A 19159-nucleotide genomic window follows, 5' to 3' on the forward strand; every position below is an offset into this window, starting at 1 on the left:
CTATATTTTTTGAAAACAGTAAGAATAGTTCTCCATATTTCCTCTCAGGTCCTAAACTGTAGAGTTGACGCGCCTTTGAGGGTTGGTCTCAAGCCAACTTGTCTCTAGTTCAGCATCCCCCAAATGAGACTGTAGATGTAAACTAATGCTGAGGACGCTCACCTTGCACCTTATTCAAGAAGTGAGTCCACCACCACCACCACCCTCCAAAGGAGACACATATATTTTAACTAGGTGTTCTGGAGCACCTCAGCCAAAAATGAGAAAGGAATATTTTGGGGTATATTCTCTCTAAAAGGTAAGACGCATCTTATGCAGGGGAAACAAGTTTAGTATCTGAAAAATAGTTTTCCTTCTCCATGCAACCCTTCATCTACACTGCTCAACATGTAACCTAGTATTACAAAATTGCAAATCACCTACATTGACCTCTCAGAAGCTGATTACATCTTCATCATGGTGGCTACTGCCACTACTACTTCTAACATGGAACAAGCATGATAGATCTGTGCTCCTCAATAAAATCTATCACACTCAGCCCATTGTAGTTCATCATGGGCTTCTGAAAACTTTATTAATGAAAAGAGACATAAGGTCATAATCAGTAATGAAGGAATGTAAGAAAATTCAAGTGGAGAACTTCAAAAAGAAAGCTTCAGAACGAGTTTTCTTGAGTATGTTCCTTCTTTCTCTCTTTTTCTCTTTTTCTTTCTCTTTTTTTTTTCTTTCTTTCTTTCTTTCTTTCTTTCTTTCTTTCTTTCTTTCTTTCTTTCTTTTTCTTTTTCTCTCTTCTTTCTTTCTTTCTTTCTCTTTCCTTCTCTTTCTCTTTCTTTCTTTCGTTCTTTCGTTCTTTCATTCTTTCGTTCTTTTGTTCTTTCGTTCTTTCTTTCTTTCTTTCTTTTGTTCTTTTGTTCTTTTGTTCTTTTGTTCTTTCGTTCTTTCTTTCGTTTTCTTTCGTTCTTTCTTTCTTTCTTTCTTCCTTTCTCTTTCTTCCTTTTTCTTTCTTTCTTTCTTCCTTTCTTTCTTCCTTTTTCTTTCTTCCTTCCTTCCTTCCTTCTTTCCTTCCTTCCTTCCTTCCTTCCTTCCTTCCTTCCTTCTTCCTTCCTTCCTTTCTTCCTTTCCTTCTTTCCTTCTTTCCTTCTTTCTTTCCTTCTCTCTCTCTCTTTCTCTCTCTTCTTCTTCTTCTTCTTCTTCTTCTTCTTCTTCTTCTTCTTCTTCTTCTTCTTCTTCTTCTTCTTCTTCTTCTTCAGGCAGAATAACTTACTAGGACAAAAATTAATTGGGAATGGTTCAATTTTGAAAATAAAGACAACATGCCATCTCTCCATCTCTATCTCTCTTTCTTCCCTCTTTTTTTTTTTTTTTTTTTTTTTTTTTTGAATAAAATGGGAACAACACCTTTTTGAGGACAGCTAAAGAAGGAGACTGAGTGGACATGTTACTTGACTCGAACTTTCCTGTTAACAAAACTCTCCACCATCAAAAACCTGTCAAGGGACTTCTTGTATTCAAACAGACAGCAAATTAAACGTATCACTAACCTCAGGGAACCTAGAAATACCAAAACAAGGGATATTTTTAGCCTAGTTAGCTACTTGGGAGTGGTAAGTGTCTGCTCTTATTAAAATCTTACAACTGTTTCTCCCAAATGTCAAAATTGTAAAGCCGTTGACTGATACATCTGAGATAACCTGGGCAATGAAATCCCACTGCTTTAGGTGACAGTGGTCTCCCCATGACACTGCCATGGAGCTAATTTACTTTTAAGAAAAACTAGGATTTCTTCCAAGTTGAATTAGAACGCCTTCATGATCCAACTCATTGCCTCTTTTCTTAGGTAGCGCTTGAACTTCAAGCAGAGTGTATGTACAATGGGTGACTAAATTTGCCTTTCTGGTCTGGAAGCTTTGCTTTTTTCTTCACTTCATGACCTTGCTCTTTATTCCATGATTTTCAGTGTTCTGAAAACCAAGGATAGGACTTCTGGCTGAGTAAAAGCTTATGTTATAATAATAATAATAATAATAAATGTCTCAGAACAAACTAGTATAAAAATCTGTACACCATTGGCAGAAACCAACAGCAATATTAGAAAATACAGAAGACAATATGTACAAAACCAGCTCTGTTGTAGTGAAAATGCATATAGGAACACAAAGAAAATCAATGCCTGCATTATGAAAAATAGGGTGAGATGTTCATAAGCTCCTTTGCGTTCTGGATGTCCTGGTTTCATCTGGGATAGAGTTAGTTTTCATCCTAGTAGCTGGTATGGTGATCTGTTTTGGATTTAGGATGAAAATAATGATGATAACACACCAATATTTTAGCTATTGCTGAGCAGTGCTCACACTAAGCCATGAACTTTTCAACATCTTATGCTGTGCTGTCAGTGAGGATGCTGGGGGTGCACAAGGAGCTGTGAGAGGACACAGCCAGGACAGCTGACACAGACTGGCCAAAGGAATATTCCATACAATATGGTGTCATGCTGAACAATTAATATGGGGTGGCTGGTTGGGGTGGGGGTGCTGCATGGGGTCCGGCTGGACTTGTTTAGCGACTAGTGAGCAATTGTATTGTGCATCACTTGTTTTGTGTATTATTATTATTAATTATTATTATTATTAAACCTTCCATTCCTGTCCTCCTAAAAAGTCTTTATCTCAACCCACCAATTTTTTACTTCCCCCCCCCCCCCCCCCCCCCCCCCCCCCCCCCCCCCCCGATTCTCTTTCCCATCCCACTATGGGTGGGAGGGAGGGAGCGAATGGCTGTATGGTGCTGAGCTGCCTGCTGAGTTAAACAACAACACTGGGGCATCCAACAACTGAGGGGATATTAGAGACCACAGGAGCTTTGTTGTTTCTGGTCCAATCATTCTTAAAGTTCGAAGGAGATTTGAAGGTGCCTAGACCACGAGGAGAAGACAGCAAGCTGGGAAGTCTACTTAGGGTAGTTGTACAGGAAGATATTTGAGACAGGAGTTTCTTAGGAATAGAACTTTTTTTGCACTCATGGGCTTTAGAGGATGGGTGTGGAAACAGCATGCGTGCTTGTCCATCTTGTCCTTGACTAATCTGAATAATGTCTGGCAGAGCTAGGTGTGCACAGTCCACAGCAGCCAGAGCTGACACTTTGTCAGCCTTGCCCAGAACACAAACCTGAAAACTTTGGGATTCAGTTCAGCCTCAAAAGCAGCATGCGTAAGGAGACTCAGAATGCCATAGCTAGCTTGCACTTACATAAGACTATTAAATTAATTAGTCTTATGGTATAAAATGTAATTCAATCCTGGTGATAGGTTGGTAGATTAATTGCAATTTACAGCCTTGTAAAATGGAGATATTAAAAAAACAAACAAACAACAAAAAAAAACAAACAATGAAACAACAACAAAAACAGTATATAGAAAAAGAGAACGTGAAAAAAAAAAAAAAAGTATCCCAGTACTCCAAGACTTCTCCTTTTTTTCTCAGTTTTTCCAGTTAAACATAGAAGTTAAAACATTATGGGGTTTGACTGCTTTCAGTTTCATAAAAAAAACAAAAAAAAAAAAAAAAAAAAAACAGACAATATGGGCAACATCGAGGTTTCGTTTTGAAAATAAACTCTGATATCTAGAAATATATTTATTTATTTATTTCCTGATTCTTTTTTGAACCATTCAAATATGATGAGGAAGGTGATTATCCTTGAAAAAATCTTGAACAAAAAATTCCCACAACTTCTAGTGCTCATCCCAAGCTTATACAGACTACTCCCTTTCTTCTAAATGATATATGACTTTTCTCACACAGCTTTATTTTTAAAAAAGTCAGTAAAATGGTATGGATTTCAACACAGAGAAATTCTGTTATAGTCTTGAAAACCTACAACACCTGTATAGGGAATTTTAAAAGTGAAAGACACCATTCTGGGTCCTAACCCTTTCATATCCCATTCAACAGCCAACATATTTTGGTGATAAAGCCCCAATATTTCATAACATGAATTTGTCTATGTCATATAAGAAATATGCACACAACTTCAGAAAGTGACTTTGTGTACTATTACTTCTTACAGCAAAGTAATGGGCTCAGCACATTCCCTGAAATGCTTTTCATTGCAGAGGATAACTCTCATTTTTCATTTTTTCCTGTTTCACAATAATGTTTTATTTCTTCATTTTGGTTGAAATTTGCTTGCATTAATAATGAGAACAGTGAATCTAAATCTCCACAGTTTTTTACTCAAGTGGTAGAAATTCCCTGAGTGTAGCTATCCTGGATGAATATTTTCATGTCTCTCACTCGGAGCCTTCATAACAATATGTTTTGCCCTCAGTTGACTGAGAGGGCCTGAATTTCAGAGAATAAGGCTTCAATGCTTCCTGAAAGTGTGACAGCTTCAAAGTATGTCCAATGAGACCCCAGAACCACCAGTCATTTTGGAAAAATGTTGTTGCTATTCCTCTGATCCATTGTCTTTTTCAGAGTGGCACAACTGTGTTTGCTGCGCACAATTCCCAACAAAGTGATTGATGTGGAAGGCAAGCCAGGAAAATCTCTGCTCCACCCCATTTTGCATGTTCCATGGTCCAAAATGTTCAATAACTGCCCAGATGGGGAATATATTTTTTCCTTTCTGTTCCTCTATATATTCCTTCTGCAATTTGCATTATCATTGGGTCGCTCGCATGCTATTTACTTCATTCTACAGCTTGTAACCCTTTAACAGTCTCCCGCCTACAACACTGCTCTAGAAATGTCACCGGTGAATTCCTGCCATGAAATGTTCCTGTAAACAGAAAGAATGTGAGCAAATACATCCTTTGATTAATCCTTGCCACACACACACACACACACCTTGCTTTATAATCCAAATGAAATCTGCAAGCGGTCAAGGTGCTTGCATTCAGCCCTGTGTTGTGGTGACATTTGTGAAATGTTCTGCTCTCACTGCGGTGTTGTATAACCACCATTGCTACAGCTTATGTCTTCAGTTTCTTCTTAGGTTACATGACCAACACTGAGATTAGTAACAGGTTTTAAAAGATGTCCACATACTGATAATTTATCACACACACATTACATAAATATATAAATAATGCATACACAAATATATCAACTGCTGCACAGGTAAGTACCTGATTTCCCATAATGAGCAATTTAAGGAAGCCTATACCCCAATAGATATTGTGTCTCCTAAACATGCTACATTCACTGGGCTATTGGATTTATGATACTGCTCAACACCATGGCGCCTAAGCACTTTTTTTTATTAAACCAAAAGAAGTTGATTTTTATTTAGTTTTTTTTTTTTTTTTTTTTTTTTTTGGAGGGGGGTGCAGAGTGTAATAGCTTTCTAGTAAGACACAAGACAAATGATCTTTGTAAGACTTATTGCTTTCTGGTTTTATTTTATTTTATTTTTATACATATAGCATTTTGGTTTCAAGGGATAAGAGTATTGCAAGTACTATATTTGGAGCAAAAAAATCCTTCTGCACCAATGTGCTTCTGGAGTAATTTCCTTTGCATAACCCTTAGTTTGCACCAGTGTAACTGATAGCTGGTGATGTTTTTTCTGGTAGTGGGTTTGTGCCATCACCAAGAGCTGGGTTTCTCCCCAGAAACATATCCCCAGCCCATGCGGAACCTGCAACACAGGGGTACCACCACTTCCTCCCAAGAGGAAACTGCAGCTGATACAGAGCCACACTCCATTTCAGAGGATTTTTGCATGATTAAGGACCCCTACAAATTTCTGGTCATGATACCAGTAAGTCTGAAGAGGATGCAGCCTGAAGGTACATTATGTTTAACAGCCTTGATTGTGTTTTACTCTGTTAAAAGGACACCATTATACTAAGTCTCCAGTAATTGCTAAACCGTTACACTTAAGCAAATTTCCATGAAAGATATATAAGTCCCCAGAGATGTTCTGGCACAGGAGTGTTAAGTGCAGCATCCTTATTTTTTAAGTAGGTGATTCCTTGCTACATAAATGTCCCAGTCTGCTGCTTGCACAAAGGTAAGATGACCCTCCAGAGACATTAACGGGCTCTTTAACTCCTCCGTGCCTTATTCACAGCCAGGCAGCATCCCACCTCCCTGCTCCAGCCCTGCTTTGCTTATTTGTGTTTATGGTACACAAGGCGGTAGATAAACAAAAAGGTTTTAGACACTTTCTGTTCTTAGCTAAACCTTTTAGTTACACATTAGGGAACAGAAGTGTGGTACGACCCTCTGTTTATTTGTGGTTCTTTTAAGTGATGTCCAGAGACCTACATTTCATGGTTGTTTGAAAGTTTATATAACAGTGGGAAGCTGTTAAACAGCAGTTTACCTTCACTTTTTTTTTTTTTTTAATCGTGTAAAGGATTTGAAATTAACACTCAGTCTACCCTATTATTTTAGTTATTACTCAACATTCTCCAGGTTTTCTTTTCCCCCAGAATTTATGTTTCCTATAAGTAATGATAAGAGTATTCATGTCACCAAATATTTAGTAACTATGTGCTTTAAAATAGCCCTTGCAGCTTTCATAATTAATTGCTTTTGAGCTCTGAGTTAAAAAAAAAAAAAAAAAAAGTTGCGATTGAAAATTAAAATATGCATTCTTCACGTTAGATCTATAAATGAGACAAAAAGTACTTTCGTAGAAATCTTTTAATTTTATTTCTTTGCATTCTATTGAGTAATATGTAATTCAGTCTTTTAGATCAGCTGGAAATGTTTTTTGAAATGTTCACAACTTTCTTGCATGTCTCCCAGTTCCTAAAGCTTTGTTGTGTTCAAACACCCTCAGGATCTCTCTAACACTGCACTGCATTCAGCATATAAATTTTTGTCTCATGTCTGAAAGCTCCCTTTTTTTCCTTTGTATAATTTGACCCAATTCTCTTTCCTTAAGTCAATGGTATTTTTGCATTGCTGTAGGATCCTACTTTTGCTTTGGTGTAGGATCTTTTTCCTGCTTTATATAGCTGCAGCTCTTTCCAACAGCAAACATTTCTTTCATTAAAAAAACAAAACAAAACAAAACAAAACATACCAATAAGCAAAATCCAGACTAAATATTTACTTTATTTACAAGCCAGATCTTAATGCAGTATCACCTTGGGATACTGGATATGTTGTTTTTCTTCAAATCTTCTTAAAACTTCAAGCTAAGAAATATAAGACAATTTAAATGTAAATCATTTAGCATATAAATTTGATTTTGATTTAAAAAATAACCGAATAATATCTGCCAAAATTTTAACATAATATACACATTATTTTGGCTTCTTATATTAAAATGAAAGAAAATCTACTTTTTAATTATAATTTTAAGTTTTTGGAAAATTACTTTAAACTTCAGCCTCAAAGACAAGCCTTTTTTAAAAAAAAAAAATTTTTTTTTTTTAAAAAATATATATATAAATTATTTGTGTCCAGGATTTTTTTTTTTTTTTTCTGGGAGAACATGGATGGAATTCATAGTAAAATAAATTTAATATAATTCCATCAATTATTTTTGGAAAGCTCACATGACATAGTCATATCCCATTAATTCACAGTGATCATTAGAAGGCCAAATGAAAACTACAGAATAATACACACTAGAGCCAAAAACTTGAAATGGCTCACTACACAAGGCCACACTTATTTTAGGTTAAAAAAAAAAAAAAAAGAAGAAGGAAAAAAAGGTATATTTTTCCCCTTATTAACTTTGTGTAATACTTTTAATTTAAATGACCATACTTTCTAAAACAATTTAAGGATAATGAATTCTCATGGTATAATGTTATGTGTTTATATTTTTTTTCTGGAACATTTCAGCAGCTTCAGACTCTCTGCTACAAACATGTAAAATGTTCTGCACTGCAAGGCAGTGGCAGACATAAAATTTCTCTTCTAAAGTTGCTGAAAACTCCAGAGTTTCTGAAGACAAATTTCTCTTGTTATCATACTTAGCATTTGTCAAGCTATTCCTTCCATTCTCTAACTCTCCCTAAGTATATATACATATACTTATGAATGACAGAACTGCAAATCCAGTCCCACCCCATGAAAACTGGCCGTATGAAACTTTGCTATAGTGAAACTCCACTTAGATTGCAGCAAAATTAAAATCACAGAGCACATTTCTGCTTTTTGAATGCGCACACTGCATTTGCAGAGCCTCTTGAAACTGCTGACAGCCAAGAAAACAGCTGCACTGAATGTCTTAATAGGTAATAATGCTAGCAGGGATTTCTGAGGACGATCACCAGTTCAGTTCCCCGTAGGAAGCAAGCAAAGGGACCAACTGTAGCTTTTGAACATTTAACCTAAGTTGGCTCACAGTTAAAAGACAGATGTGGTGCGAAAGCTCCAATTCACAGTTAATAACTTCCCCCTCCTCAAACATATACAACAAAAAAAGAAGAGATTAAAAAGATATAAAGGCTTGTTTAGGCCAACAAGTTGTTAAATTTCTAGAGCAAGGACAATTTTCTAAGTACGATCATTTCCTCCAACAAGGTAACTCATGTAAACACCATCAGGGTCGTATTGTTTGTTCTGCGCTGCCAGATGGGGGATATAAACCATGCAGAAACAATTTCAGATTTCCACCCTGATTAGTTCATCTTGAATATTTTCACAGTGTGAATCTGGAAGTCAGAAGTTTACATAATGGTTATAAATTAGGGAGAAATCCTGCTGCCAAGAAAGTCACACTCAGACAAACAAACTGTCTCCTTCCTAACATGTTTTAGGTGTTGCTTATCAAACACATTCTCAGCTGTAGGTGGAAAAAAAAGAGCTTCAGCTCCTCATCGGTTTTTGTATTACTGTTTTCCCATCGCAGGCTATTTATTCCAAGCAGAGATTTACCCAGTTAAAAGCGGACACCTCTCCACACCATCCCCATCAGCCAGGGAAGGGGGAGGCTTGCCACAGCCTGCAGCTCCCCCCGTGGGTCAGCAGAAAATCCACAGCTTGCAAAAGCCTTAGATGAGCTCTCAGCTGAATCCTCGTCCAGTGAGAAAATTCACTGGGAAAAAAGCAAAACCCAACACCCCGAGTCTTTCTACCAGGTGGCTGAGTGAGAGACCCGGTCCTGCGCCTCTAAACTCCTCGTGTCCCAGAGGGTGGCTGCGGTGGAAGACGCTGCATAGCACCTTGCACCTTCCCAAACCTCTCCAAGGCACAGCTTTTGCTGGTTTTACAGTCATCCCAAAGCATAAGCCTGAAAAAACAGTATTATCTTACAAAATCTCAACAGATTGCCAGTTCTTATTAGAATCGATGGTTGTGGTTAAAATGAAAAAAATAAAATAGAAAACACAGTGTAGCCGTGCAGTAGACAAATACCAGAGGAAGGTCTATGCAAAGGGAACTTTTGAGGAATAGACAGATGGAGTAGGCAAAAGGTGAACTTTATACATTCTTTCCAATTGACTTGGCTGAGTGATAAAGCCAGCAAAGAGCTTGCTTTTATTCAGCAATCATTTTGATCTAAAATTCTTTGTATACCAGTTACGTAATTGAAATTTCTGGTTATTATAAGTACAGGGGTGAATTCTGCCCTCTAATGTATGCACAAGTTCAGCTTTCCTTTAGGATCATCTGGGTTAATGTACGTGTGTGTCAGGACAGAGTTTAATACTATCTCTGTGGAACAGCGAACAACGTTAGGTCAAACAAGCCGGTTTCATTTAATACTAAGCATGTTTAAGAAGAAATGTCACAGTTCAGTTCCGCTGGCTCATGAAGTAAATCAGGAATCAGTGAAGCCAGACACCTACCCTGCTCTTATACTAATTTTGCACTAGGATTACTCCGCTGAAATAAATCAGTTCTTTACCAGGAATCCACCCTACTGACATATGAGCAGTTCATAAACTTTATGCAAACAAGGAAATCATGCTATGCAGGTGAGTAAAATTATTCATGTGGTTTAACTACTTGCTATAGTTACATACTTTTGTGTTCCTGCTGCTGAATTATTTTGAGTTAAAATGCCTTTTCTTTTTAAAGGAAAGTTTTGCTGAAAAAACTTATTTTTTTTTTCTCTTCTCTTCTCTTCTCTTCTCTTCTCTCTTCTCTTCTCTTCTCTTCTCTTCTCTTCTCTTCTCTTCTCTTCTCTTCTCTTCTCTTCTCTTCTTCTCTTTTCTCTCTCTCCTCTCCTCTCCTCTCCTCTCCTCTCCTCTCCTCTCCTCTCCTCTCCTCTCCTCTCCTCTCCCTCTCTTTTTTATCCTCTCATCTCCCTTTCCCATACCTTTCCTGACACATATGCAAAGACTATAGACTATATAAATGAAAAAGTCCTCAAATATATTTTCAAAAATTTCTAATCTGATAATAGGATAATAGGTTTTGATTTTTTAGTGATTTATTATTATTATTATTGTTATTATTATTATTATTTAGATAGAAAGAAAATGAATGTTCTCCAGTTAACTGTCTTACATAAAGAAACTGGCACTTTTCATACAGAAGAACAGATCGATCCCTAGAGCATAGCAGACAGAATCCCACCCCATTTCATCTGTGGCTTATTTGGTTGGCTTTTGCCAGGTGGTAATGTTTGTGTTAGCATCTCTCCCCAGTATCAGTTGTATGAAAATATTCCCCGTGCTAAAGGGCTTCAAAGAGGGAAAACACACAGTAAGGAGTGTTTGCTATACTTTTAGATGGGATTCCCATGATCACACTCAATGCATTTGCTGATTATTATTATATTTTTTTTTAATCCTCTACCAAGCTTGGGACAACATGTACCCCCACTACGTGTTTCCCTGCCTCAGTTTCGGGGGTCTGAGGAGTACAGCCCCACAAAGCAGGGGCCAGAGGGGCTACACAGCTGCAGGGTTCAGGCTCTACTGTACCCACAGCCTTGTAGCTGCAGCTTCTGGAGGTGGAAAACATTTTCTCCTTCAAGCTGATGCCGGTGGCCGGACGTGTGAGCGCCCAAGGGGCCCCGGGGCTGCTTAGGCACTGGGGCGTCCCGGCAGGGGCCTGGCTGCTGCCAGGGCCCTTCGCCTCCTGTCCCCTTCACAAGCTGTTAAATGGCGCCTCCTGCCTACCAGCGAAAGAAAATTGCCTTGAAAAGCTTTGCCACTCAAGTTTTTGACCATTACTCCACTGGGGTTTTGCCCATCACACCACAGAGGTTGCACCTGAGATATCCTGGTGGGCAGTGTCCCCCGACCCTGACAGGGGACAGTGAGGTGGCCAAGGTGCTCTAGGGCAGAGGCCCAAGCCTTGCTTGGTGCCCCAGCACAGCTCAATGTGTCTCCCTGCCACCCCCACGTCAGCTGTGGCCCCTGAGACACCCACAGGTGTCTGAAGTGATGGGCCTGGGATGGAGGGGGACTTGTGCTGGGCAAGCACGGTCCCAGTGACCCACCTCACTGGCTCAAGGTCACAACAGGCCAGAAAGGATGAGATCAGTTTCACCTAACTTTAGACATCCACAGTGTAGACATGCTCAGGCATCCACTCTGTAGTGCCTCCATGCCATGGGTGGGGAAGGGCAGGTATGGCCAGAGTCCAGCATAACTCACTCTTGAGCACACACCTGAACAGACCAGAGAAATTGCCCCCCATAAGTTCTTGTTTTCATTGCTAAAGTGTTCAGGAACAGAAAACCGTATTGCAGAGGTCCAAAGTCTAACAGCAAGGTGAGCTGACCCTATTTGTAGATCCAAGGTATAGCAGATGCTGTCTGGTAGGACCTGGCCTCCTCTTGGATTATTAGCGCCTTCCTCTGCTTCCTGCCTGCATACCACAGAAAATCTGAGGAACACCTAACTATTCAGACACCCAAGTCACTGTCCTTGGTTAACACCTGGCAAATTTTGAGCCACTGCACTAATTGCTGCTGTGGTGCAATAGAGAAGTCTTCACTTTGAGGAAATATAGCATTTTGCATAGATGTTGATTGCAGAAGAAGAAAGGGAAGCAGGGAAGATCTTTCTTGAATGAAGAAATAGTGTCTGTATAATTGATTAAATATTTTTGTTTTGTTTTCTCTAGTGTTAGTTATCATAAATTGCCATGACCTCACAATGCTGATGACATTCATTCCTGCACGAGTTCTGCTGCACACAGGTTTAGGGCTGCATAAATTAAATGAGTTTAAGGATTTTTGGAGGATAATGGTATAGCCAGGCTTCTATAGAATACATGCTGAAGACAAGTTATTATTATTATTTTTTTTAATTTGTGTAGGGGAATGTGTTTTCACATGTAAGGACATTGGCTCCATTTTTTTCCCACTATATATCACAGTAACTCTTGAACAAAACTCAGGGGAAATAGGGCAGGCAGTATTAAGCCTCTGTACTTTGGTCTGCCTGAGTTAACTCTGGAAATTCTCAATTTTCACATTTTCAAAAGTTTTTTTTTTTTTTTTTTTTTTTTTTTTAAACAAATGTCTTATGCACCCAGTAAGCATTATATGAAGTGTAAATATTACAAAATATAATAGGGACTAGAATAGGTGATTTTAAACATAAGGCATAAATTGCTCACACATACTTCATTGCATCATTTCTTACATATATGGCAATACATTCAAGTGGATATAGAAATCTATTCCAGCAGTATTGAAAAGGACACATTTTAGTCTTCACATCTAAACGTACTCCCCCTAAGCTTTCTACCCATAATATATAGAGTGCACCACCTGGACATTTCAGCCCTGAAGAAGATGACAGTACTTCAGTCTTTTCAAAACATCTCTGAACTATGTCAAGAAACAGTCCTGGTTCTGCTCAGTTACGTTATTCAGTCCTGTGGATGATATCTATCTGGTCTACAAATGCTGATGAAATCAAAAAGTGCAGCATGTACCATAATTGCAGGCATTTGGATCAGCACATGCAATAAGTGTTCTCAGAATATCTCCAAGACTCACACTCTGCAAAGCACTGCCTGTCTCTTGTAAACACAACTAACTCAAGGAAGAATGTATAAACTCTCCTTTCACTCAGCTTTGCCCTTTTTCTCTCTTTAGTAGAGGAAGAATCTCCGCTTAATGCAGTTATATCTTTGGTGACTACACATCTGCAGCCTTTCAAGAGACAGTTGTTCCCTCTCAGGCTCTATTTTCAGGTCCTAAAAAAAATCATAATAAGAAGAAAAGACCACAAAAACACAGACCATGAACCAAATCTTATCTAAATGGAGGCTTTCCTATGAAGGTGGAAAAAGGTATTTACCTGATTCCCAGCAATGATATTTCTATAATTTCTCTCTCATGCTAGGAACATCACATTTCTGCAATCATGCTGTCTGTAAGCCACCCCAACACATGCTGAGCAATTGTCACAACCTATTTCTGGATTTTCCAGAGTCTTTCAGAATTATCCAGGTGTGCAGTCAGTCAGCTTGTGTAAAAGCATATCCATTGCAGATAACGTTCATCTTTTATATTACTACTTTTTTTTTTTTTTTTTTTTTGGTCTTTCTTTTCATTTAGGAAAGTCATACACTGAAAAAGAGATGGGCTGCAGGCATACTGTGACTGCTTAGAGCTTTTAATGCATTTGCCATTCACATGAGGAAAATTGAAAAGGGGAAGATTTTTTGAGTTTTCATTAAAATATTAGAATTATCCTGTTTCTTTTTGTTTATAAGACATTTTGTTAAAAAAAAAAAAGTTGTTAAAAAGAAATTTAGAGTTATTTTATAAGCAGGCATATTATACCATATATATACAACAGGGAGTCCAAAAAGTTTCTTGAAGCTCTTCACATTTTTTTTAATGTTTTTTTTTTTTTTTTTAAGAAAAAAAAAAAAAAGATGTGAGTAGAGAAATGGAAGACAAAATAACTACTGTGCTTGATAATTTCTCTATTTAAATAACACCAAATAGATTTTGAGCTTCAAAAGTCTTTTACATGAGATGGAGAACGGAAGGGTGAGTGGAAACCATTACCAGGACTACTACTTGCTGGAATCAATTTTCTGCAAGACTGGTTTCACAGTGCCACATCACATCAGATAACATTTTGATAACTATATCTTTTCAACATTAAGAAAGAAAACGATTTTGCGATTTCTAAGTATAATTTGCAAAAATATAACAGAATTCAGCATGAGCATTGCTGAAAACCGTAAAACCACAAGAACCAAGAATGTGTTCATAAGCGTATCTCAATGTGACAGCCATTGCTATGCCGGTTTCCTCACAGCTATTCATATGCTTTTTGGTCAGGTAAGAGTTAGTTGGACTCTGCAAAAAATCAGAAGTAGCCACTGAAGAGAAAAGCTTATTAAAGCCTTGTAGAGAAAATACTGGTAAAATACCAAGTCATCACAGCTGGCTTATCGTGCTTTATCAGAGTGGCTGAAGAAATATTTTCTATTTTGCTTTTTAAAAAAATAATAATAATAATAATAACTTTGAAAACAACAGCAACAAATCTTAGGCTGAAACCGAAGGATATTTCTGCCCCCCCATGTACAGAAAGAAATAATTTTTCAGCGAAGTGATTGTTTTTCACATTGAGTATGCAGCATTAAAACACATAAGGAAATCTTTTCTGAAAGTCAGAACATGTGTAGCTACAATTACAATGCCTATAGTGCATTACAATGCCCAAGTTTAATTGGGAAACTCACTGTAGAAGACACTTAGAATCATAACAGGCTTCTTTAATCAGTGATGTCTGTTCCAGTCCTCTTCATCAAAGGCAACGTGGGCAACTCCATGGCAGACAGCAGCAGGACCAGGTTTGTAGGCAGTAAACCACAAGATTTGCCATATTGTACCAGAGGAGTGGGCTCTGGTCTAAGCAGACATTGCTGGGGCTGAGGAGTCAAAGGCAGGGATGCTGCCCTGAGAGACATCAGTTCTGTGGTTGCAGCAGTGGTCGGTGGGGGAATTTTAGCTCATTTAACAGCTCCATCTCTGTAAGTGCTTGTGTGGGTGATTCAAGAGCATCACAGTCTGCTCAGATTCAGTGTTCCTCACCAACACTCTCTAACTGCCAAAAGTGGAAGATGGGAGAGGGACCACACATAGCCACAGCTCCTGCATGTTAACAATTAAAATCTGCTTGAAAAAAATTAACAATGAAAACTCTTAGCTATGTCATATTCATTCCCTCACACATGAATTACGAGGTGAGCCCTTACTTATGCACATATTTTTGATATCACACTTCCCACACTGTAACATAGTCTCATTTTTGTATTTATTCAATGTAGGTTGGCTGGCAGCAAATGATACACTTTGGGTTTTCATGAATATGTTATGTGCACATAAATTTGGTGTGGTGGGCGGAAGAGAGACCATGGGTCAGGCACATGAGTAACTAAGAAATAGAAACAAGTAATGGCCATTATATCATTTTTTGTCTTCTCACAGCATGTTGAAGACAGAGTTGACTGGATCACCTGCACCCTGTAGCTGCTCATATATGTAGATGCTGCAAAAAGAATTTGAATTGATAGCTATGGGTGGCCTTTAGGTCATGGGCAGTAGCTGCTTAGATTTCCCTGCATCTGTTTCCAAAGTAAAAAAAATGCCTACACTTGATGCCCATCAAACATGTGGGGCAATAAAACAAAATGAAATTAAAATAAAATAAAATAAGATAAAATAAAATAAAATAAAATAAAATAAAATAAAATAAAATAAAATAAAATAGTTACAGAATGGGAACCAGCAGCAAGAAGAAAGTCTTACAATTAGAGACCAAACCAGAGGTTCCCAGTGCTGTGTAGCAGGTCTATGTCAACACAGTTCAGGGTGGTACAACATAATGGTGTGTGCACAGGCTCCCTAATATGGCTAATACATGAGCTTGTAGGCTCTCCTTAGTTCATAAAACAACTTCCCTGTCATGGATCCTCTACGTTCTTGTAGGTCTAGTGGCAAGGTCATTGTGCTCCTCTCATCTTGCCTTGGTTCAAAGATGCTTTTGGGAAGAGATCCTGTCTGTGCAGCAGGAGGAGTGTTTGCCCTGTGTCTTCCTTCTGCTTGGTTTCCTCCAGCCCTCCTGAAGGCACCCTTTCCAGGATGGTGTTCTTAGAACAGTCACTGCTGACAAAACAAACCCAAAGCCAGCTCTGCTCTGTGCAGCACCAGCTATACAGGTGAGTGATACCAAGAAGCCTGGGAAGCTATTTACAAGGAAGGGACAAGAAGTGTGTCGTACATGCAGTAGAGTGGCATTTGTCAGGCTCGGTGTAGCCAGCTGTAGTCTGAAGGATTGCAGCAGAGAGTCTCCCTATGCTACCTCCCTTTGTGCTCAGCAGCTGGAGGTAGGTAGTTCCAGGGTACACGGTGATTCATTTAACAAGTAGATGTAAAAATGGGTCAGATTCTTCACATTGTAAATACACTTTATCTCCATTAACTATAAAGGATATCCCCAATGACTAGCTCAGATGTTGGTTCCTACATTTTAAGCAGAAAATTAGAACAAAATGAGTTCCACCTAGACCTAGACTACAAATTAGGAAATGAGATGCTTTTTTTTTTTTTTTTTTTTTTGGGGGGGGGCATTGTTTGTTGGTTTTTGTTTTCTTTTTTAAACAAAGCTCCAGCAATACCTTTTCTATTATTTATTTTTCAAAAGTACAGACATTAAAAATGCAGATTGTACACACTATGGAGTGCTGGTGTTTTCACAAAAAAATAAGGGTTTAGTCTTTGACATGGATGAGCCATTTTGGAGAATCTCTGGATCATGAGGAAGTTTCACGAAATGGAAGGAAATAAATAAATAAATAAATAAATAAATAAACAAGAATAAAAATATCAAAGAAAAGTAAACAATCACATCCAGCCACAACTAGGAAACTTTCAGATGCCCTTCTATGCCCAACATAGGGTTAGTTTAGGTTAGTTCACCAACTATCATTTATTGGTAGGGTTTCTTCACTTCCATAGTAACACAAGCTTGCTCCAGCTAAACATTTGTTGTACAGTTTCTCAGTGTGATTCTTCCCATGACAGTTGTGGCACAAGTTCAGCAGCAATCACCAGATGGCACTGTTACAGTTTTTTTATGAATAATTTTAATGGTTTTTCACAAGGAGCTGTTGCAAGTAGCAGAAAGATCAATTTCAGGCTTAGTATATTAATCATATTTAGCATATAGGCTTTGGTTCTCTTGATTTCGGGTTTGTTTTCTTTTTCTTTTTTTTTTTTTCTTTCTTTATTCTTTTTCTTTTTCTTTTTTTTTTTTTTCCACTAGGAGCCCAGCACTGATGTTTGGGTTGAAATTCTTGACAGCAAAGTTTTGTGGCAGTGCTGTTTGTGACAAGTTCCTGTCAAGACTGATTTATACGGCAAAATCAAACAAGCAACATTAAAAATAAACCCTGATGTGCCTTGCTAATTTCTTCTATGTAAAAAATGATGTATTACAGCCTGAAATCTGCTGTGGCTCTCAACAAAGCCACATTATTATGGTGCTCTCTTGTCAATAGATTTATGAAGTTTTGTGGATTTGGAAATAACTATATCCAAGCTATATATATGAAAAAAAAAAAAAAAAAATAAAGCTTCTCTTTAAGTGGATAAAGATTGGAGAACTGTCAGAAGGTTACAAAGCTTAATGAAAGATAGGTCAAATTTCAGAAGCTTATGACTACAAATTTAATGTGAGCATCGTTTGTTGGGAAATATTAGGTATTTTCTCCTTCTAGCTCTAGCTTGGCATGTTGAAAAAAACATCATGTACCATCTTAACAAGGATAACAAAGGAAATCATTTTTAACACTGAAATTGTTTCAAACTAAAGTTTCCTTTAAATTTTCTAAAGTTCATAGTGTTTGAATCTCTTTCTACATTTTCAAAGATAGCTCAGGAAAGAAATGAACTATTTATCTGGAGGTGAAAATAATTGTGCTGCATTTTCAACCACTGCAGTTGTATACATTATGCTGTTTATTTATATCAAGTCAGCCATGTAACTCTCAGGTACAGTATCCAGATGCTCCCATCTGCATTTCTAGACTTCTGCTCTAGTTCTTGTGTCACCTGCTGAAAGAAAACAATCTGACTGTCTGCAGATTGAACAGCCACTTCTTTGAAGCAGTTACCAGTGCAGCCTCTGACTCCAGGTCTCTGCCAGCATGCGTTCAACCAGCCTGCAGACATCAGTAGCTGGCTTTCCCCCACTCCGAGGCTTCACGTTAAATTGCTGTTGAGACTCCATGACATAAATTAAGAACAGAAAAACCAGTTTTAAGCTTATGGCTCTGAAGAAATCACCAAATGAGTTCTATTTTGGCAGCCTGCTGCTCACAACTCAGAAAATACGACAGCAAAGCAAATCACATGTCCAGTGTGTGTTTTATAACCCTGCTCAGACTAAGCCATCTTGTAGGCACATGCATGACTATTTTTAGTGGCTGTGCTCCCGCATATATGGCAAAGTCCTTTAGCATTGGCTACTCACTAGGGGCTACTTGAAAAGTAGCAAGAGATGTCAGTTGCTGGAATTTTGACTGAAAATAATAATACCTGGATTTCAAATTTGCTGCACAGATTTGCCAAAGTGCAAATGAAGTCAGCTCTGGCAATGTGATGATTCACTGATTGCTGCCTTCAGCCATGAAAACTCAGGATCTGACTGTGTTTTATTTTCATCACCATTACAGCATTATTTTAAAGGTACACCGTTGCTTGTGGGAACGTTGGTTTTCTAGGGTGTGCATCTGGGAATCAAACATTTCTTCCCCAGCTCCAAGCAGGCACTGGGGCAAATCCAGAGGACCTATAACTGACACATCCCATTAGTCATAGAAACATCCCACTAAAATTAGCGGCAGCTTTTCATCTTTATGGGCCTCATGCCTCGGTCCATATGTAGAACATACAAAATGGATTTTTCTTTTCTTGGCATGTAACCCCGTCTTTCCCGTACTTTGGTTCCAGACCTTCATGAGCAACGCAGGTGGCTTTTGTTGCTCCACAGCTCATATTCTTGACAGTTACTGCATCTACACAATACTTCTGGATTCAGCCAGGCTGAAACATTCTCACAGTTACTTAAGATTATCAGCATTAGCACATAAATATAATAATAATTAATAATACTTTGGCTTCTTGAAGATCCCCTGTGCTGCTCTGTTGGCTCTGTTTCAACAGCACCTAAAAAAGATGACAGCAAGGGCTCCCCCTTCCCCATCTTGTTTTTAAACTATAGATGGTTTGTTTCTTAGGTGTGCAACAAAAG

General features: G+C 38.2%; 1 long non-coding RNA gene across 1 annotated transcript; it reads left to right on the forward strand.

Annotated features, from left to right (window-relative positions):
- Positions 1 to 9570: 9570 nt before the first annotated feature.
- On the forward strand, positions 9571 to 18915 carry LOC121068343. Its single transcript, XR_005818816.1, has 3 exons — positions 9571 to 9889; positions 15835 to 16232; positions 17171 to 18915. It is a non-coding gene; the product is annotated as an uncharacterized LOC121068343 (long non-coding RNA).
- Positions 18916 to 19159: the final 244 nt, after the last annotated feature.

The sequence above is a fragment of the Cygnus olor genome, chromosome 3, assembly GCF_009769625.2.
Source record: "Cygnus olor isolate bCygOlo1 chromosome 3, bCygOlo1.pri.v2, whole genome shotgun sequence".
Taxonomy (NCBI): Eukaryota; Metazoa; Chordata; class Aves; order Anseriformes; family Anatidae; genus Cygnus; species Cygnus olor.